Below are 22,891 nucleotides of genomic sequence, written 5' to 3'. Positions count from 1 at the left end.
TCGCAGACAGAGAGCGATCGCAGACAGAGAGAGATCGTAGACAGAGAGCGATCACAGAAAGGGAGCGATCGTAGACAGAGAGAGATCACAGACAGGGAGCGATCACAGACAGAGAGAGATCGTAGACAGAGAGAGATCACAGACAGGGAGCGATCGCAGACAGGGAGCGATCGCAGACAGAGAGCGATCGCAGACAGAGAGCGATCGCAGACAGAGAGCGATCGCAGACAGAGAGCGATCGCAGACAGAGAGCGATCGTAGACGGAGAGCGATCACAGACAGAGAGCGATCGTAGACGGAGAGCGATCACAGACAGAGAGAGATCGTAGACAGAGAGCGATCACAGAAAGAGAGAGATCGTAGACAGAGAGCGATCACAGAAAGGGAGCGATCGTAGACAGAGAGAGATCACAGACAGGGAGCGATCACAGTCAGAGAGCGATCGCAGACAGGGAGCGATCACAGACAGAGAGAGATCGTAGACAGAGAGCGATCACAGTCAAGGAGCGATCACAGACAGGGAGCGATCGCAGACAGAGAGCTATCGCAGACAGAGAGCGATCGCAGACAGAGAGAGATCACAGACAGGGAGCGATCACAGTCAGAGAGCGATCGCAGACAGGGAGCGATCACAGACAGAGAGAGATCGTAGACAGAGAGCGATCACAGTCAGAGAGCGATCACAGACAGAGAGCGATCACAGTCAAGGAGCGATCGCAGTCAGGGAGCGATCGCAGACAGGGAGCGATCGCAGACAGAGAGCGATCGCAGACAGCGAGCGATCGCAGACAGCGAGCGATCGCAGACAGCGAGCGATCGCAGACAGCGAGCGATCGCAGACAGCGAGCGATCGCACACAGGGAGCTATCGCAGACAGTGAGCGATCGCAGACAGAGAGCTATCGCAGACAGTGAGCGATCGCAGACAGAGAGCGATCGCAGACAGAGAGCTATCGCAGACAGTAAGCGATCGCAGACAGAGAGCGATCGCAGACAGAGAGCGATCACAGACAGAGAGAGATCACAGATAGGGAGCGATCACAGTCAGAGAGCGATCACAGTCAGAGAGCGATCGCAGTCAGAGAGCGATCGCAGACAGGGAGTGATCACAGACAGAGAGATATCGTAGACAGAGAGCGATCGTAGACAGAGAGCGATCACAGACAGGGAGCGATCGCAGACAGAGAGCGATCACAGACAGGGAGCGATCGCAGACAGAGAGCGATCGCAGACAGAGAGCTATCGCAGACAGAGAGCGATCACAGACACAGAGCGATCGTAGACAGAGAGAGATCACAGACAGGGAGCGATCACAGTCAGAGAGCGATCGCAGACAGGGAGCGATCACAGACAGAGAGAGATCGTAGACAGAGAGCGATCACAGTCAGAGAGCGATCACAGACAAACAGCGATCACAGTCAGGGAGCGATCGCAGGCAGAGAGCGATCGCAGACAGAGAGCGATCGCAGACAGAGAGCGATCGCAGACAGAGAGCGATCGCAGACAGAGAGCGATCGCAGACAGAGAGCGATCGCAGACAGAGAGCGATCGTAGACGGAGAGCGATCACAGACAGAGCGATCGTAGACGGAGAGCGATCACAGACAGAGAGAGATCGTAGACAGAGAGCGATCACAGAAAGGGAGCGATCGTAGACAGAGAGAGATCGCAGACAGGGAGCGATCACACACAGAGAGAGATCGCAGACAGAGAGCGATCGCAGACAGAGAGCGATCGCAGACAGAGAGCGATCGCAGACAGAGAGCGATCGCAGACAGAGAGCGATCGCAGACAGAGAGCGATCGCAGACAGAGAGCGATCGCAGACAGAGAGCGATCGTAGACGGAGAGCGATCACAGACAGAGAGCGATCGTAGACGGAGAGCGATCACAGACAGAGAGAGATCGTAGACAGAGAGCGATCACAGAAAGGGAGCGATCGTAGACAGAGAGAGATCACAGACAGGGAGCGATCACAGTCAGAGAGCGATCGCAGACAGGGAGCGATCGCAGACAGGGAGCGATCACAGACAGAGAGAGATCGTAGACAGAGAGCGATCACAGTCAAGGAGCGATCACAGACAGGGAGCGATCGCAGACAGGGAGCGATCGCAGACAGAGAGCGATCGCAGACAGAGAGCTATCGCAGACAGAGAGCGATCGCAGACAGAGAGCGATCGCAGACAGAGAGAGATCACAGACAGGGAGCGATCGCAGTCAGAGAGCGATCGCAGACAGGGAGCGATCACAGACAGAGAGAGATCGTAGACAGAGAGCGATCACAGTCAGAGAGCGATCACAGACAGAGAGCGATCACAGACAGAGAGCGATCGCAGTCAAGGAGCGATCGCAGTCAGGGAGCGATCGCAGACAGGGAGCGATCGCAGACAGAGAGCGATCGCAGACAGAGAGCGATCGCAGACAGAGAGCGATCGCAGACAGAGAGCGATCGCAGACAGAGAGCGATCGCAGACAGCGAGCGATCGCAGACAGCGAGCGATCGCAGACAGCGAGCGATCGCAGACAGGGAGCGATCGCAGACAGAGAGCTATCGCAGACAGTAAGCGATCGCAGACAGAGAGCGATCGCAGACAGAGAGCGATCGCAGACAGAGAGCGATCGCAGACAGAGAGCGATCGCAGACAGAGAGCGATCGCAGACAGCGAGCGATCGCACACAGAGAGCGATCGCAGACAGGGAGCGATCGCAGACAGAGAGCGATCGCAGACAGAGAGCGATCGCAGACAGAGAGCGATCGCAGACAGAGAGCGATCGCAGACAGAGAGCGATCGCAGACAGAGAGCGATCGCAGACAGAGAGCGATCGCAGACAGAGAGCGATCGCAGACAGCGAGCGATCGCACACAGAGAGCGATCGCAGACAGGGAGCGATCGCAGACAGAGAGCGATCGCAGACAGAGAGCGATCGCAGACAGAGAGCGATCGCAGACAGAGAGCGATCGCAGACAGAGAGCGATCGCAGACAGAGAGCGATCGCAGACAGAGAGCGATCGCAGACAGAGAGCGATCGCAGACAGAGAGCGATCGCAGACAGAGAGAGATCACAGACAGGGAGCGATCACAGTCAAGGAGCGATCACAGACAGGGAGCGATCGCAGACAGAGAGCGATCGCAGACAGAGAGCTATCGCAGACAAAGAGCGATCACAGACACAGAGCGATCGTAGACAGAGAGAGATCACAGACAGGGAGCGATCACAGTCAGAGAGCGATCGCAGACAGGGAGCGATCACAGTCAGAGAGCGATCGCAGACAGGGAGCGATCACAGACAGAGAGAGATCGTAGACAGAGAGCGATCACAGTCAGAGAGCGATCACAGACAGACAGCGATCACAGACAGACAGCGATCACAGTCAGGGAGCGATCGCAGACAGAGAGCGATCGCAGACAGAGAGCGATCGCAGACAGAGAGCGATCGCAGACAGAGAGCGATCGCAGACAGAGAGCGATCGCAGACAGAGAGCGATCGCAGACAGAGAGCGATCGTAGACGGAGAGCGATCACAGACAGAGAGAGATCGTAGACAGAGAGCGATCACAGAAAGGGAGCGATCGTAGACAGAGAGAGATCACAGACAGGGAGCGATCACAGTCAGAGAGCGATCACAGACAGAGAGAGATCGTAGACAGAGAGCAATCACAGTCAAGGAGCGATCACAGACAGGGAGCGATCGCAGACAGAGAGCGATCGCAGACAGAGAGCTATCGCAGACAGAGAGCGATCACAGACACAGAGCGATCGTAGACAGAGAGAGATCACAGACAGAGAGAGATCGTAGACAGAGAGCGATCACAGACACAGAGCGATCGTAGACAGAGAGAGATCACAGACAGGGAGCGATCACAGTCAGAGAGCGATCGCAGACAGGGAGCGATCACAGACAGAGAGAGATCGTAGACAGAGAGCGATCACAGTCAGAGAGCGATCACAGACAGACAGCGATCACAGTCAAGGAGCGATCGCAGTCAGGGAGCGATCGCAGACAGAGAGCGATCGCAGACAGAGAGCGATCGCAGACAGAGAGCGATCGCAGACAGAGAGCGATCGCAGACGGAGAGAGATCGTAGACGGAGAGCGATCGTAGACGGAGAGCGATCGCAGACAGAGAGAGATCGTAGACAGAGAGCGATCACAGAAAGGGAGCGATCGTAGACAGGGAGCGATCGTAGACAGAGAGCGATCGCAGACAGAGAGCGATCGCAGACAGAGAGCTATCGCAGACAGAGAGCTATCGCAGACAGTAAGCGATCGCAGACAGAGAGCGATCGCAGACAGAGAGCGATCACAGACAGAGAGAGATCACAGACAGGGAGCGATCACAGACAGAGAGAGATCACAGACAGGGAGCGATCACAGTCAGAGAGCGATCACAGTCAGAGAGCGATCGCAGACAGGGAGCGATCACAGACAGAGAGAGATCGTAGACAGAGAGCGATCACAGTCAAGGAGCGATCACAGACAGGGAGCGATCGCAGACAGAGAGCGATCGCAGACAGAGAGCTATCGCAGACAGAGAGCGATCACAGACACAGAGCGATCGTAGACAGAGAGAGATCACAGACAGGGAGCGATCACAGTCAGAGAGCGATCGCAGACAGGGAGCGATCACAGACAGAGAGAGATCGTAGACAGAGAGCGATCACAGTCAGAGAGCGATCACAGAAAGACAGCGATCGCAGTCAGGGAGCGATCGCAGACAGAGAGCGATCGCAGACAGAGAGCGATCGCAGACAGAGAGCGATCGCAGACAGAGAGCGATCGCAGACAGAGAGCGATCGTAGACGGAGAGCGATCACAGACAGAGAGAGATCGTAGACAGAGAGAGATCGTAGACAGAGAGAGATCACAGACAGGGAGCGATCACAGTCAGAGAGCGATCACAGACAGGGAGCGATCACAGACAGGGAGCGATCGCAGACAGAGAGCGATCACAGACAGGGAGCGATCGCAGACAGAGAGCGATCGCAGACAGAGAGCGATCGCAGACAGAGAGCGATCGCAGACAGAGAGCGATCGCAGACAGAGAGCGATCACAGACACAGAGCGATCGTAGACAGAGAGAGATCACAGACAGGGAGCGATCACAGACAGAGAGAGATCGTAGACGGAGAGCGATCACAGACAGAGAGAGATCGTAGACAGAGAGAGATCACAGACAGGGAGCGATCACAGTCAGAGAGCGATCACAGACAGGGAGCGATCGCAGACAGAGAGCGATCGCAGACAGAGAGCTATCGTAGACAGAAAGAGATCACAGACAGGGAGCGATCACAGACAGAGAGAGATCGTAGACAGAGAGAGATCGTAGACAGAGAGCGATCACAGACAGAGAGCGATCGTAGACAGAGAGAGATCACAGACAGGGAGCGATCACAGTCAGAGAGCGATCGCAGACAGGGAGCGATCACAGACAGAGAGAGATCGTAGACAGAGAGCGATCACAGTCAGAGAGCGATCACAGTCAGAGAGCGATCACAGACAGACAGCGATCACAGTCAAGGAGCGATCGCAGACAGAGAGCGATCGCAGACAGAGAGCGATCGCAGACAGAGAGCGATCGCAGACAGAGAGCGATCGCAGACAGAGAGCGATCGTAGACGGAGAGCGATCGTAGACGGAGAGCGATCGTAGACGGAGAGCGATCACAGACAGAGAGAGATCGTAGACAGAGAGCGATCACAGAAAGGGAGCGATCGTAGACAGGGAGCGATCGTAGACAGGGAGCGATCGTAGACAGGGAGCTTTCGTAGACAGGGGGCTATCGTAGACAGGGAGCTATCGTAGATAGGGAGCGATCGTAGACAGGGAGCGATCGCAGATCGAGAGCGATCGCAGACAGGGAGCGATCGCAGACAGGGAGCGATCGCAGACAGAGAGCGATCGCAGACAGGGAGCGATCGCAGACAGGGAGCGATCGCAGACAGGGAGCGATCGCAGACAGGGAGCGATCGCAGACAGAGAGCGATCGCAGTCAGGGAGCGATCGTAGACAGAGAGAGATCGCAGACAGAGAGCGATCACCGACAGCGGGAGATCGTAGACAGCGAGAGATCGCAGACAGAGAGCGATCGCAGACAGAGAGCGATCGCAGACAGAGAGCGATCGCAGACAGGGAGCGATCGCAGACAGGGAGCGATCGCAGACAGGGAGCGATCGCAGACAGGGAGCGATCGCAGACAGGGAGCGATCGCAGACAGGGAGCGATCGCAGACAGGGAGCGATCGCAGACAGGGAGCGATCGCAGTCAGGGAGCGATCGCAGACAGAGAGCGATCACAGTCAGAGAGCGATCACAGGCAGAGAGCGATCACAGTCAAGGAGCGATCACAGACAGGGAGCGATCGCAGACAGAGAGCGATCGCAGACAGAGAGAGATCGTAGACAGAGAGCGATCACAGTCAGAGAGCGATCACAGACAGACAGCAATCACAGTCAAGGAGCGATCACAGTCAGGGAGCGATCACAGACAGAGCGATCACAGACAGAGAGCGATCGCAGACAGAGAGCGATCGCAGACAGGGAGCGATCGCAGACAGGGAGCGATCGCAGACAGGGAGCGATCGCAGACAGGGAGCGATCGCAGACAGGGAGCGATCGCAGACAGGGAGCGATCGCAGACAGGGAGCGATCGCAGACAGAGAGCGATCGCAGACAGAGAGCGATCGCAGACAGAGAGCGATCGCAGACAGAGAGCGATCGCAGACAGAGAGCGATCGCAGACAGAGAGCGATCGCAGACAGAGAGCGATCGCAGTCAGGGAGCGATCACAGACAGAGAGAGATCGTAGACAGACAGCGATCACAGACAGAGAGCGATCGTCGACAGAGAGCGATCACAGACAGAGAGAGATCGTAGACAGAGAGAGATCGTAGACAGAGAGCGATCGCAGACAGAGAGCGATCGCAGACAGAGAGCGATCGCAGACAGGGAGCGATCGCAGACAGGGAGCGATCGCAGACAGGGAGCGATCGCAGACAGGGAGCGATCGCAGACAGAGAGCGATCGCAGACAGGGAGCGATCGCAGACAGGGAGCGATCGCAGACAGAGAGCTATCGCAGACAGAGAGCTATCGCAGACAGAGAGCGATCGCAGACAGAGAGCGATCGTACACAGAGAGAGATCACAGACAGGGAGAGATCACAGACAGGGAGCGATCGCAGTTAGAGAGCGATCACAGTCAGAGAGAGATCGTAGACAGAGAGCGATCACAGTCAGAGAGCGATCACAGACAGACAGCGATCACAGTCAAGGAGCGATCACAGTCAGGGAGCGATCACAAACAGAGAGCGATCACAAACAGAGAGCGATCACAGAAAGAGAGCGATCAAAGACAGAGAGCGATCAAAGACAGAGAGCGATCACAGAAAGAGAGCGATCAAAGACAGAGAGCGATCAAAGACAGAGAGCGATCACAGACAGAGAGCGATCGCAGACAGAGAGAGATCGTAGACGGAGAGCGATCACAGAAAGGGAGCGATCGTAGACAGGGAGCGATCGTAGACAGGGAGCTTTCGTAGACAGGGAGCTATCGTAGACAGGGAGCGATCGTAGACAGGGAGCGATCGTAGACAGGGAGCGATCGCAGACAGAGAGCGATCGCAGACAGAGAGCGATCGCAGACAGGGAGCGATCGCAGACAGGGAGCGATCGCAGACAGGGAGCGATCGCAGACAGAGAGCGATCGCAGACAGGGAGGGATCGCAGACAGAGAGCGATCGCAGACAGGGAGGGATCGCAGACAGAGAGCGATCGCAGACAGAGAGCGATCGCAGACAGAGAGCGATCGCAGACAGAGAGCGATCGTAGACAGAGAGCGATCGTAGACAGGGAGCGATCACAGACAGAGAGCGATCACAGACAGAGAGCGATCGCAGACAGAGAGCGATCGCAGACAGAGAGCGATCGCAGACAGGGAGCGATCGCAGTCAGAGAGCGATCGCAGACAGGGAGCGATCGCAGTCAGAGAGCGATCGCAGACAGGGAGCGATCACAGACAGAGAGAGATCGTAGACAGAGAGCGATCACAGACAGGGAGCGATCGTAGACAGGGAGCGATCACAGACAGAGAGCGATCACAGTCAGAGAGCGATCACAGTCAGGGAGCGATCACAGTCAGGGAGCGATCACAGACAGGTAGCGATCACAGACAGAGAGAGATCGTAGACAGAGAGCGATCACAGACAGAGAGCGATCACAGTCAGAGAGCGATCACAGACAGAGAGCGATCACAGACAGAGAGCGATCACAGACAGAGAGCGATCACAGACAGAGAGCGATCACAGACAGAGAGCGATCACAGTCAGGGAGCGATCACAGACAGGTAGCGATCACAGACAGGGAGCGATCAGAGACAGAGAGCGATCGCAGACAGAGAGAGATCACAGACAGGGAGCGATCACAGTCAGAGAGCGATCGCAGACAGAGAGCGATCGCAGACAGAGAGCGATCGCAGACAGAGAGCGATCGCAGACAGAGAGAGATCACAGACAGGGAGCGATCACAGACAGAGAGAGATCACAGACAGGGAGCGATCACAGACAGGGAGCGATCACAGTCAGAGAGCGATCACAGTCAGAGAGCGATCGCAGACAGGGAGCGATCACAGACAGAGAGAGATCGTAGACAGAGAGCGATCACAGTCAAGGAGCGATCACAGACAGGGAGCGATCGCAGACAGAGAGCGATCGCAGACGGAGAGCGATCACAGACAGAGAGAGATCGTAGACAGAGAGCGATCACAGAAAGGGAGCGATCGTAGACAGAGAGAGATCACAGACAGGGAGCGATCACAGACAGAGAGAGATCGTAGACAGAGAGAGATCACAGACAGGGAGCGATCGCAGACAGGGAGCGATCGCAGACAGAGAGCGATCGCAGACAGAGAGCGATCGCAGACAGAGAGCGATCGCAGACAGAGAGCGATCGCAGACAGAGAGCGATCGTAGACGGAGAGCGATCACAGACAGAGAGCGATCGTAGACGGAGAGCGATCACAGACAGAGAGAGATCGTAGACAGAGAGCGATCACAGAAAGAGAGAGATCGTAGACAGAGAGCGATCACAGAAAGGGAGCGATCGTAGACAGAGAGAGATCACAGACAGGGAGCGATCACAGTCAGAGAGCGATCGCAGACAGGGAGCGATCACAGACAGAGAGAGATCGTAGACAGAGAGCGATCACAGTCAAGGAGCGATCACAGACAGGGAGCGATCGCAGACAGAGAGCTATCGCAGACAGAGAGCGATCGCAGACAGAGAGAGATCGCAGACAGGGAGCGATCACAGTCAGAGAGCGATCGCAGACAGGGAGCGATCACAGACAGAGAGAGATCGTAGACAGAGAGCGATCACAGTCAGAGAGCGATCACAGACAGAGAGCGATCACAGTCAAGGAGCGATCGCAGTCAGGGAGCGATCGCAGTCAGGGAGCGATCGCAGACAGGGAGCGATCGCAGACAGGGAGCGATCGCAGACAGAGAGCGATCGCAGACAGCGAGCGATCGCAGACAGCGAGCGATCGCAGACAGCGAGCGATCGCAGACAGCGAGCGATCGCAGACAGCGAGCGATCGCAGACAGCGAGCGATCGCACACAGGGAGCTATCGCAGACAGTGAGCGATCGCAGACAGAGAGCTATCGCAGACAGTGAGCGATCGCAGACAGAGAGCGATCGCAGACAGAGAGCTATCGCAGACAGTAAGCGATCGCAGACAGAGAGCGATCGCAGACAGAGAGCGATCGCAGACAGAGAGCGATCGCAGACAGAGAGCGATCACAGACAGAGAGAGATCACAGATAGGGAGCGATCACAGTCAGAGAGCGATCACAGTCAGAGAGCGATCGCAGTCAGAGAGCGATCGCAGACAGGGAGTGATCACAGACAGAGAGATATCGTAGACAGAGAGCGATCGTAGACAGAGAGCGATCACAGACAGGGAGCGATCGCAGACAGAGAGCGATCACAGACAGGGAGCGATCGCAGACAGAGAGCGATCGCAGACAGAGAGCTATCGCAGACAGAGAGCGATCACAGACACAGAGCGATCGTAGACAGAGAGAGATCACAGACAGGGAGCGATCACAGTCAGAGAGCGATCGCAGACAGGGAGCGATCACAGACAGAGAGAGATCGTAGACAGAGAGCGATCACAGTCAGAGAGCGATCACAGACAAACAGCGATCACAGTCAGGGAGCGATCGCAGGCAGAGAGCGATCGCAGACAGAGAGCGATCGCAGACAGAGAGCGATCGCAGACAGAGAGCGATCGCAGACAGAGAGCGATCGCAGACAGAGAGCGATCGTAGACGGAGAGCGATCACAGACAGAGCGATCGTAGACGGAGAGCGATCACAGACAGAGAGAGATCGTAGACAGAGAGCGATCACAGAAAGGGAGCGATCGTAGACAGAGAGAGATCACAGACAGGGAGCGATCACAGTCAGAGAGCGATCGCAGACAGGGAGCGATCACACACAGAGAGAGATCGCAGACAGAGAGCGATCGCAGACAGAGAGCGATCGCAGACAGAGAGCGATCGCAGACAGAGAGCGATCGCAGACAGAGAGCGATCGCAGACAGACAGCGATCGCAGACAGAGAGCGATCGCAGACAGAGAGCGATCGTAGACGGAGAGCGATCACAGACAGAGAGCGATCGTAGACGGAGAGCGATCACAGACAGAGAGAGATCGTAGACAGAGAGCGATCACAGAAAGGGAGCGATCGTAGACAGAGAGAGATCACAGACAGGGAGCGATCACAGTCAGAGAGCGATCGCAGACAGGGAGCGATCGCAGACAGGGAGCGATCACAGACAGAGAGAGATCGTAGACAGAGAGCGATCACAGTCAAGGAGCGATCACAGACAGGGAGCGATCGCAGACAGGGAGCGATCGCAGACAGAGAGCGATCGCAGACAGAGAGCTATCGCAGACAGAGAGCGATCGCAGACAGAGAGCGATCGCAGACAGAGAGAGATCACAGACAGGGAGCGATCGCAGTCAGAGAGCGATCGCAGACAGGGAGCGATCACAGACAGAGAGAGATCGTAGACAGAGAGCGATCACAGTCAGAGAGCGATCACAGACAGAGAGCGATCACAGACAGAGAGCGATCGCAGTCAAGGAGCGATCGCAGTCAGGGAGCGATCGCAGACAGGGAGCGATCGCAGACAGAGAGCGATCGCAGACAGAGAGCGATCGCAGACAGAGAGCGATCGCAGACAGAGAGCGATCGCAGACAGAGAGCGATCGCAGACAGCGAGCGATCGCAGACAGCGAGCGATCGCAGACAGGGAGCGATCGCAGACAGAGAGCTATCGCAGACAGTAAGCGATCGCAGACAGAGAGCGATCGCAGACAGAGAGCGATCGCAGACAGAGAGCGATCGCAGACAGAGAGCGATCGCAGACAGAGAGCGATCGCAGACAGAGAGCGATCGCAGACAGCGAGCGATCGCACACAGAGAGCGATCGCAGACAGGGAGCGATCGCAGACAGAGAGCGATCGCAGACAGAGAGCGATCGCAGACAGAGAGCGATCGCAGACAGAGAGCGATCGCAGACAGAGAGCGATCGCAGACAGAGAGCGATCGCAGACAGAGAGCGATCGCAGACAGAGAGCGATCGCAGACAGAGAGAGATCACAGACAGGGAGCGATCACAGTCAAGGAGCGATCACAGACAGGGAGCGATCGCAGACAGAGAGCGATCGCAGACAGAGAGCTATCGCAGACAAAGAGCGATCACAGACACAGAGCGATCGTAGACAGAGAGAGATCACAGACAGGGAGCGATCACAGTCAGAGAGCGATCGCAGACAGGGAGCGATCACAGTCAGAGAGCGATCGCAGACAGGGAGCGATCACAGACAGAGAGAGATCGTAGACAGAGAGCGATCACAGTCAGAGAGCGATCACAGACAGACAGCGATCACAGACAGACAGCGATCACAGTCAGGGAGCGATCGCAGACAGAGAGCGATCGCAGACAGAGAGCGATCGCAGACAGAGAGCGATCGCAGACAGAGAGCGATCGCAGACAGAGAGCGATCGCAGACAGAGAGCGATCGCAGACAGAGAGCGATCGCAGACAGAGAGCGATCGCAGACAGAGAGCGATCGTAGACGGAGAGCGATCACAGACAGAGAGAGATCGTAGACAGAGAGCGATCACAGAAAGGGAGCGATCGTAGACAGAGAGAGATCACAGACAGGGAGCGATCACAGTCAGAGAGCGATCACAGACAGAGAGAGATCGTAGACAGAGAGCAATCACAGTCAAGGAGCGATCACAGACAGGGAGCGATCGCAGACAGAGAGCGATCGCAGACAGAGAGCTATCGCAGACAGAGAGCGATCACAGACACAGAGCGATCGTAGACAGAGAGAGATCACAGACAGAGAGAGATCGTAGACAGAGAGCGATCACAGACACAGAGCGATCGTAGACAGAGAGAGATCACAGACAGGGAGCGATCACAGTCAGAGAGCGATCGCAGACAGGGAGCGATCACAGACAGAGAGAGATCGTAGACAGAGAGCGATCACAGTCAGAGAGCGATCACAGACAGACAGCGATCACAGTCAAGGAGCGATCGCAGTCAGGGAGCGATCGCAGACAGAGAGCGATCGCAGACAGAGAGCGATCGCAGACAGAGAGCGATCGCAGACAGAGAGCGATCGCAGACAGAGAGCGATCGCAGACGGAGAGAGATCGTAGACGGAGAGCGATCGTAGACGGAGAGCGATCGCAGACAGAGAGAGATCGTAGACAGAGAGCGATCACAGAAAGGGAGCGATCGTAGACAGGGAGCGATCGTAGACAGAGAGCGATCGCAGACAGAGAGCGATCGCAGACAGAGAGCTATCGCAGACAGAGAGCTATCGCAGACAGTAAGCGATCGCAGACAGAGAGCGATCGCAGACAGAGAGCGATCACAGACAGAGAGAGATCACAGACAGGGAGCGATCACAGACAGAGAGAGATCACAGACAGGGAGCGATCACAGTCAGAGAGCGATCACAGTCAGAGAGCGATCGCAGACAGGGAGCGATCACAGACAGAGAGAGATCGTAGACAGAGAGCGATCACAGTCAAGGAGCGATCACAGACAGGGAGCGATCGCAGACAGAGAGCGATCGCAGACAGAGAGCTATCGCAGACAGAGAGCGATCACAGACACAGAGCGATCGTAGACAGAGAGAGATCACAGACAGGGAGCGATCACAGTCAGAGAGCGATCGCAGACAGGGAGCGATCACAGACAGAGAGAGATCGTAGACAGAGAGCGATCACAGTCAGAGAGCGATCACAGAAAGACAGCGATCGCAGTCAGGGAGCGATCGCAGACAGAGAGCGATCGCAGACAGAGAGCGATCGCAGACAGAGAGCGATCGCAGACAGAGAGCGATCGTAGACGGAGAGCGATCACAGACAGAGAGAGATCGTAGACAGAGAGAGATCGTAGACAGAGAGAGATCACAGACAGGGAGCGATCACAGTCAGAGAGCGATCACAGACAGGGAGCGATCACAGACAGGGAGCGATCGCAGACAGAGAGCGATCACAGACAGGGAGCGATCGCAGACAGAGAGCGATCGCAGACAGAGAGCGATCACAGACACAGAGCGATCGTAGACAGAGAGAGATCACAGACAGGGAGCGATCACAGACAGAGAGAGATCGTAGACGGAGAGCGATCACAGACAGAGAGAGATCGTAGACAGAGAGAGATCACAGACAGGGAGCGATCACAGTCAGAGAGCGATCACAGACAGGGAGCGATCGCAGACAGAGAGCGATCGCAGACAGAGAGCTATCGTAGACAGAAAGAGATCACAGACAGGGAGCGATCACAGACAGAGAGAGATCGTAGACAGAGAGAGATCGTAGACAGAGAGCGATCACAGACAGAGAGCGATCGTAGACAGAGAGAGATCACAGACAGGGAGCGATCACAGTCAGAGAGCGATCGCAGACAGGGAGCGATCACAGACAGAGAGAGATCGTAGACAGAGAGCGATCACAGTCAGAGAGCGATCACAGACAGACAGCGATCACAGTCAAGGAGCGATCGCAGACAGAGAGCGATCGCAGACAGAGAGCGATCGCAGACAGAGAGCGATCGCAGACAGAGAGCGATCGCAGACGGAGAGCGATCGTAGACGGAGAGCGATCGTAGACGGAGAGCGATCACAGACAGAGAGAGATCGTAGACAGAGAGCGATCACAGAAAGGGAGCGATCGTAGACAGGGAGCGATCGTAGACAGGGAGCGATCGTAGACAGGGAGCTTTCGTAGACAGGGGGCTATCGTAGACAGGGAGCTATCGTAGATAGGGAGCGATCGTAGACAGGGAGCGATCGCAGATCGAGAGCGATCGCAGACAGGGAGCGATCGCAGACAGGGAGCGATCGCAGACAGGGAGCGATCGCAGACAGGGAGCGATCGCAGACAGGGAGCGATCGCAGACAGGGAGCGATCGCAGACAGGGAGCGATCGCAGACAGGGAGCGATCGCAGTCAGGGAGCGATCGCAGACAGAGAGCGATCACAGTCAGAGAGCGATCACAGGCAGAGAGCGATCACAGTCAAGGAGCGATCACAGACAGGGAGCGATCGCAGACAGAGAGCGATCGCAGACAGAGAGAGATCGTAGACAGAGAGCGATCACAGTCAGAGAGCGATCACAGACAGACAGCAATCACAGTCAAGGAGCGATCACAGTCAGGGAGCGATCACAGACAGAGCGATCACAGACAGAGAGCGATCGCAGACAGGGAGCGATCGCAGACAGGGAGCGATCGCAGACAGGGAGCGATCGCAGACAGGGAGCGATCGCAGACAGGGAGCGATCGCAGACAGGGAGCGATCGCAGACAGGGAGCGATCGCAGACAGGGAGCGATCGCAGACAGAGAGCGATCGCAGACAGAGAGCGATCGCAGACAGAGAGCGATCGCAGACAGAGAGCGATCGCAGACAGAGAGCGATCGCAGACAGAGAGCGATCGCAGTCAGGGAGCGATCACAGACAGAGAGAGATCGTAGACAGACAGCGATCACAGACAGAGAGCGATCGTAGACAGAGAGCGATCGTAGACAGAGAGCGATCACAGACAGAGAGAGATCGTAGACAGAGAGAGATCGTAGACAGAGAGCGATCGCAGACAGAGAGCGATCGCAGACAGAGAGCGATCGCAGACAGGGAGCGATCGCAGACAGGGAGCGATCGCAGACAGGGAGCGATCGCAGACAGAGAGCGATCGCAGACAGGGAGCGATCGCAGACAGGGAGCGATCGCAGACAGAGAGCTATCGCAGACAGAGAGCTATCGCAGACAGAGAGCTATCGCAGACAGAGAGCGATCGCAGACAGAGAGCGATCGTACACAGAGAGAGATCACAGACAGGGAGAGATCACAGACAGGGAGCGATCGCAGTCAGAGAGCGATCACAGTCAGAGAGAGATCGTAGACAGAGAGCGATCACAGTCAGAGAGCGATCACAGACAGACAGCGATCACAGTCAAGGAGCGATCACAGTCAGGGAGCGATCACAAACAGAGAGCGATCACAAACAGAGAGCGATCACAGAAAGAGAGCGATCAAAGACAGAGAGCGATCAAAGACAGAGAGCGATCACAGAAAGAGAGCGATCAAAGACAGAGAGCGATCAAAGACAGAGAGCGATCACAGACAGAGAGCGATCGCAGACAGAGAGAGATCGTAGACGGAGAGCGATCACAGAAAGGGAGCGATCGTAGACAGGGAGCGATCGTAGACAGGGAGCTTTCGTAGACAGGGAGCTATCGTAGACAGGGAGCGATCGTAGACAGGGAGCGATCGTAGACAGGGAGCGATCGCAGACAGAGAGCGATCGCAGACAGAGAGCGATCGCAGACAGGGAGCGATCGCAGACAGGGAGCGATCGCAGACAGGGAGCGATCGCAGACAGAGAGCGATCGCAGACAGGGAGGGATCGCAGACAGAGAGCGATCGCAGACAGAGAGCGATCGCAGACAGAGAGCGATCGCAGACAGAGAGCGATCGTAGACAGAGAGCGATCGTAGACAGGGAGCGATCACAGACAGAGAGCGATCGCAGACAGAGAGCGATCGCAGACAGAGAGCGATCGCAGACAGAGAGCGATCGCAGACAGGGAGCGATCGCAGTCAGAGAGCGATCGCAGACAGGGAGCGATCACAGACAGAGAGAGATCGTAGACAGAGAGCGATCACAGACAGGGAGCGATCGTAGACAGGGAGCGATCACAGACAGAGAGCGATCACAGTCAGAGAGCGATCACAGTCAGGGAGCGATCACAGTCAGGGAGCGATCACAGACAGGTAGCGATCACAGACAGAGAGAGATCGTAGACAGAGAGCGATCACAGACAGAGAGCGATCACAGTCAGAGAGCGATCACAGACAGAGAGCGATCACAGACAGAGAGCGATCACAGACAGAGAGCGATCACAGACAGAGAGCGATCACAGACAGAGAGCGATCACAGACAGAGAGCGATCACAGTCAGGGAGCGATCACAGACAGGTAGCGATCACAGACAGGGAGCGATCAGAGACAGAGAGCGATCGCAGACAGAGAGAGATCACAGACAGGGAGCGATCACAGTCAGAGAGCGATCGCAGACAGAGAGCGATCGCAGACAGAGAGAGATCACAGACAGGGAGCGATCACAGACAGAGAGAGATCACAGACAGGGAGCGATCACAGACAGGGAGCGATCACAGTCAGAGAGCGATCACAGTCAGAGAGCGATCGCAGACAGGGAGCGATCACAGACAGAGAGAGATCGTAGACAGAGAGCGATCACAGTCAAGGAGCGATCACAGACAGGGAGCGATCGCAGACAGAGAGCGATCGCAGACAGAGAGCTATCGCAGACAGAGAGCGATCGCAGACAGAGAGCTATCGCAGACAGAGAGCGATCACAGACACAGAGCGATCGTAGACAGAGAGAGATCACAGACAGGGAGCGATCACAGTCAGAGAGCGATCGCAGACAGGGAGCGATCACAGACAGAGAGAGATCGTAGACAGAGAGCGATCACAGTCAGAGAGCGATCACAGAAAGACAGCGATCGCAGAAAGACAGCGATCGCAGTCAGGGAGCGATCGCAGACAGAGAGCGATCGCAGACAGAGAGCGATCGCAGACAGAGAGCGATCGCAGACAGAGAGCGATCGCAGACAGAGAGCGATCGTAGACGGAGAGCGATCACAGACAGAGAGAGATCGTAGACAGAGAGAGATCGTAGACAGAGAGAGATCACAGACAGGGAGCGATCACAGTCAGAGAGCGATCACAGACAGGGAGCGATCACAGACAGGGAGCGATCGCAGACAGAGAGCGATCACAGACAGGGAGCGATCGCAGACAGAGAGCGATCGCAGACAGAGAGCGATCGCAGACAGAGAGCGATCACAGACACAGAGCGATCGTAGACAGAGAGAGATCACAGACAGGGAGCGATCACAGACAGAGAGAGATCGTAGACGGAGAGCGATCACAGACAGAGAGAGATCGTAGACAGAGAGAGATCACAGACAGGGAGCGATCACAGTCAGAGAGCGATCACAGACAGGGAGCGATTGCAGACAGAGAGCGATCGCAGACAGAGAGCTATCGTAGACAGAAAGAGATCACAGACAGGGAGCGATCACAGACAGAGAGAGATCGTAGACAGAGAGAGATCGTAGACAGAGAGCGATCACAGACAGAGAGCGATCGTAGACAGAGAGAGATCACAGACAGGGAGCGATCGCAGTCAGAGAGCGATCGCAGACAGGGAGCGATCACAGACAGAGAGAGATCGTAGACAGAGAGCGATCACAGTCAGAGAGCGATCACAGACAGACAGCGATCACAGTCAAGGAGCGATCGCAGACAGAGAGCGATCGCAGACAGAGAGCGATCGCAGACAGAGAGCGATCGCAGACAGAGAGCGATCGTAGACGGAGAGCGATCGTAGACGGAGAGCGATCGTAGACGGAGAGCGATCACAGACAGAGAGAGATCGTAGACAGAGAGCGATCACAGAAAGGGAGCGATCGTAGACAGGGAGCGATCGTAGACAGGGAGCGATCGTAGACAGGGAGCTTTCGTAGACAGGGGGCTATCGTAGACAGGGAGCTATCGTAGACAGGGAGCGATCGTAGACAGGGAGCGATCGCAGACCGAGAGCGATCGCAGACAGGGAGCGATCGCAGACAGAGAGCGATCGCAGACAGGGAGCGATCGCAGACAGGGAGCGATCGCAGACAGGGAGCGATCGCAGACAGGGAGCGATCGCAGACAGGGAGCGATCGCAGACAGGGAGCGATCGCAGACAGGGAGCGATCGCAGACAGAGAGCGATCGCAGTCAGGGAGCGATCGTAGACAGAGAGAGATCGCAGACAGAGAGCGATCACAGACAGCGGGAGATCGTAGACAGCGAGAGATCGCAGACAGAGAGCGATCGCAGACAGAGAGCGATCGCAGACAGAGAGCGATCGCAGACAGAGAGCGATCGCAGACAGGGAGCGATCGCAGACAGGGAGCGATCGCAGACAGAGAGCGATCGCAGACAGAGAGCGATCGCAGACAGGGAGCGATCGCAGACAGGGAGCGATCGCAGACAGGGAGCGATCGCAGACAGGGAGCGATCGCAGACAGGGAGCGATCGCAGACAGGGAGCGATCGCAGACAGGGAGCGATCGCAGACAGGGAGCGATCGCAGACAGGGAGCGATCGCAGTCAGGGAGCGATCGCAGACAGAGAGCGATCGCAGACAGAGAGCGATCGCAGACAGAGAGCGATCGCAGACAGAGAGCGATCGCAGACAGAGAGCGATCGCAGACAGAGAGCGATCGTAGACGGAGAGCGATCACAGACAGAGAGCGATCGTAGACGGAGAGCGATCACAGACAGAGAGAGATCGTAGACAGAGAGCGATCACAGAAAGGGAGCGATCGTAGACAGAGAGAGATCACAGACAGGGAGCGATCACAGTCAGAGAGCGATCGCAGACAGGGAGCGATCACAGACAGAGAGAGATCGTAGACAGAGAGCGATCACAGAAAGGGAGCGATCGTAGACAGAGAGAGATCACAGACAGGGAGCGATCGCAGTCAGAGAGCGATCGCAGACAGGGAGCGATCGCAGACAGAGAGCGATCGCAGACAGAGAGCGATCGCAGACAGAGAGCGATCGCAGACAGAGAGCGATCGCACAGAGAGAGCGATCGCAGACAGAGAGCGATCGCAGACAGAGAGCGATCGCAGACAGAGAGCGATCGCAGACAGAGAGCGATCGTAGACGGAGAGCGATCACCGACAGAGAGCGATCGTAGACGGAGAGCGATCACAGACAGAGAGAGATCGTAGACAAAGAGCGATCACAGAAAGGGAGCGATCGTAGACAGAGAGAGATCACAGACAGGGAGCGATCACAGTCAGAGAGCGATCGCAGACAGGGAGCGATCACAGACAGAGAGAGATCGTAGACAGAGAGCGATCACAGTCAAGGAGCGATCGCAGACAGAGAGCTATCGCAGACAGTAAGCGATCGCAGACAGAGAGCGATCGCAGACAGAGAGCTATCGCAGACAGTAAGCGATCGCAGACAGAGAGCGATCGCAGACAGAGAGCGATCGCAGACAGAGAGCTATCGCAGACAGTAAGCGATCGCGGACAGAGAACTATCGCGGACAGAGAGCGATCGCAGACAGGGAGCGATCGCAGACAGAGAGCGATCGCAGACAGTAAGCGATCGCAGACAGAGAGCGATCGCAGACAGAGAGCGATCGCAGACAGAGAGCGATCGCAGACAGAGAGCGATCGCAGACAGAGAGCGATCGCAGACAGAGAGCGATCGCAGACAGAGAGCGATCGCAGACAGAGAGAGATCGCAGACAGGGAGCGATCGCAGACAGGGAGCGATCGCAGTCAGAGAGCGATCGCAGACAGGGAGCGATCGCAGACAGGGAGCGATCGCAGTCAGAGAGCGATCGCAGACAGGGAGCGATCGTAGACAGAGAGCGATCACAGTCAGAGAGCGATCACAGACAGAGAGCGATCGCAGTCAGGGAGCGATCGCAGACAGAGAGCGATCGCAGACAGGGAGCGATCGCAGACAGAGAGCGATCGCAGACAGAGAGCGATCGCAGACAGAGAGCGATCGCAGACAGAGAGCGATCGCAGACAGAGAGCTATCGCAGACAGAGAGCGATCGCAGACAGAGAGCGATCGCAGACAGAGAGCGATCGCAGACAGAGAGCGATCGCAGACAGAGAGCGATCGCAGACAGAGAGCGATCGCAGACAGAGAGCGATCACAGACAGAGAGCGATCACAGACAGAGAGCGATCACAGACAGGGAGCGATCACAGTCAGAGAGCGATCGCAGACAGAGAGAGATCGTAGACAGAGAGCGATCACAGTCAGAGAGCGATCACAGGCAGAGAGCGATCACAGTCAAGGAGCGATCACAGACAGGGAGCGATCGCAGACAGAGAGCGATCGCAGACAGAGAGAGATCGTAGACAGAGAGCGATCACAGTCAGAGAGCGATCACAGACAGACAGCAATCACAGTCAAGGAGCGATCACAGTCAGGGAGCGATCACAGACAGAGCGATCGCAGACAGAGAGCGATCGCAGACAGGGAGCGATCGCAGACAGGGAGCGATCGCAGACAGGGAGCGATCGCAGTCAGAGAGCGATCACAGGCAGAGAGCGATCGCAGACAGAGAGCGATCGCAGACAGGGAGCGATCGCAGACAGAGAGCGATCGCAGACAGGGAGCGATCGCAGACAGGGAGCGATCGCAGACAGGGAGCGATCGCAGACAGAGAGCGATCGCAGACAGGGAGGGATCGCAGACAGAGAGCGATCGCAGACAGAGAGCGATCGCAGACAGAGAGCGATCGTAGACAGAGAGCGATCGTAGACAGGGAGCGATCACAGACAGAGAGCGATCGCAGACAGAGAGCGATCGCAGACAGAGAGCGATCGCAGACAGAGAGCGATCGCAGACAGAGAGCGATCGCAGACAGGGAGCGATCGCAGTCAGAGAGCGATCGCAGACAGGGAGCGATCACAGACAGAGAGAGATCGTAGACAGAGAGCGATCACAGACAGGGAGCGATCGTAGACAGGGAGCGATCACAGACAGAGAGCGATCACAGTCAGAGAGCGATCACAGTCAGGGAGCGATCACAGTCAGGGAGCGATCACAGACAGGTAGCGATCACAGACAGAGAGAGATCGTAGACAGAGAGCGATCACAGACAGAGAGCGATCACAGTCAGAGAGCGATCACAGACAGAGAGCGATCACAGACAGAGAGCGATCACAGACAGAGAGCGATCACAGACAGAGAGCGATCACAGTCAGAGAGCGATCACAGACAGAGAGCGATCACAGACAGAGAGCGATCACAGTCAGAGAGCGATCACAGACAGAGAGCGATCACAGACAGAGAGCGATCACAGACAGAGAGCGATCACAGACAGAGAGCGATCACAGACAGAGAGCGATCACAGACAGAGAGCGATCACAGTCAGGGAGCGATCACAGACAGGTAGCGATCACAGACAGGGAGCGATCAGAGACAGAGAGCGATCGCAGACAGAGAGAGATCACAGACAGGGAGCGATCACAGTCAGAGAGCGATCGCAGACAGAGAGCGATCGCAGACAGAGAGAGATCACAGACAGGGAGCGATCACAGACAGGGAGCGATCACAGACAGGGAGCGATCACAGACAGGGAGCGATCACAGTCAGAGAGCGATCACAGTCAGAGAGCGATCGCAGACAGGGAGCGATCACAGACAGAGAGAGATCGTAGACAGAGAGCGATCACAGTCAAGGAGCGATCACAGACAGGGAGCGATCGCAGACAGAGAGCGATCGCAGACAGAGAGCTATCGCAGACAGAGAGCTATCGCAGACAGAGAGCGATCACAGACACAGAGCGATCGTAGACAGAGAGAGATCACAGACAGGGAGCGATCACAGTCAGAGAGCGATCGCAGACAGGGAGCGATCACAGACAGAGAGAGATCGTAGACAGAGAGCGATCACAGTCAGAGAGCGATCACAGAAAGACAGCGATCGCAGTCAGGGAGCGATCGCAGACAGAGAGCGATCGCAGACAGAGAGCGATCGCAGACAGAGAGCGATCGCAGACAGAGAGCGATCGCAGACAGAGAGCGATCGCAGACAGAGAGCGATCGCAGACAGAGAGCGATCGCAGACAGAGAGCGATCGTAGACGGAGAGCGATCACAGACAGAGAGAGATCGTAGACAGAGAGAGATCGTAGACAGAGAGAGATCACAGACAGGGAGCGATCACAGTCAGAGAGCGATCACAGACAGGGAGCGATCACAGACAGGGAGCGATCACAGACAGGGAGCGATCGCAGACAGAGAGCGATCACAGACAGGGAGCGATCGCAGACAGAGAGCGATCGCAGACAGAGAGCGATCGCAGACAGAGAGCGATCACAGACACAGAGCGATCGTAGACAGAGAGAGATCACAGACAGGGAGCGATCACAGACAGAGAGAGATCGTAGACGGAGAGCGATCACAGACAGAGAGAGATCGTAGACAGAGAGAGATCACAGACAGGGAGCGATCACAGTCAGAGAGCGATCACAGACAGGGAGCGATCGCAGACAGAGAGCGATCGCAGACAGAGAGCGATCGCAGACAGAGAGCGATCGCAGACAGAGAGCGATCGTAGACGGAGAGCGATCACAGACAGAGAGCGATCGTAGACGGAGAGCGATCACAGACAGAGAGAGATCGTAGACAGAGAGCGATCACAGAAAGGGAGCGATCGTAGACAGAGAGAGATCACAGACAGGGAGCGATC

Source organism: Chiloscyllium punctatum, chromosome 42 (assembly GCF_047496795.1).
Source record: "Chiloscyllium punctatum isolate Juve2018m chromosome 42, sChiPun1.3, whole genome shotgun sequence".
In the NCBI taxonomy this organism is placed as follows: Eukaryota; Metazoa; Chordata; class Chondrichthyes; order Orectolobiformes; family Hemiscylliidae; genus Chiloscyllium; species Chiloscyllium punctatum.
Note: the sequence above shows the minus strand (reverse complement) of the source record.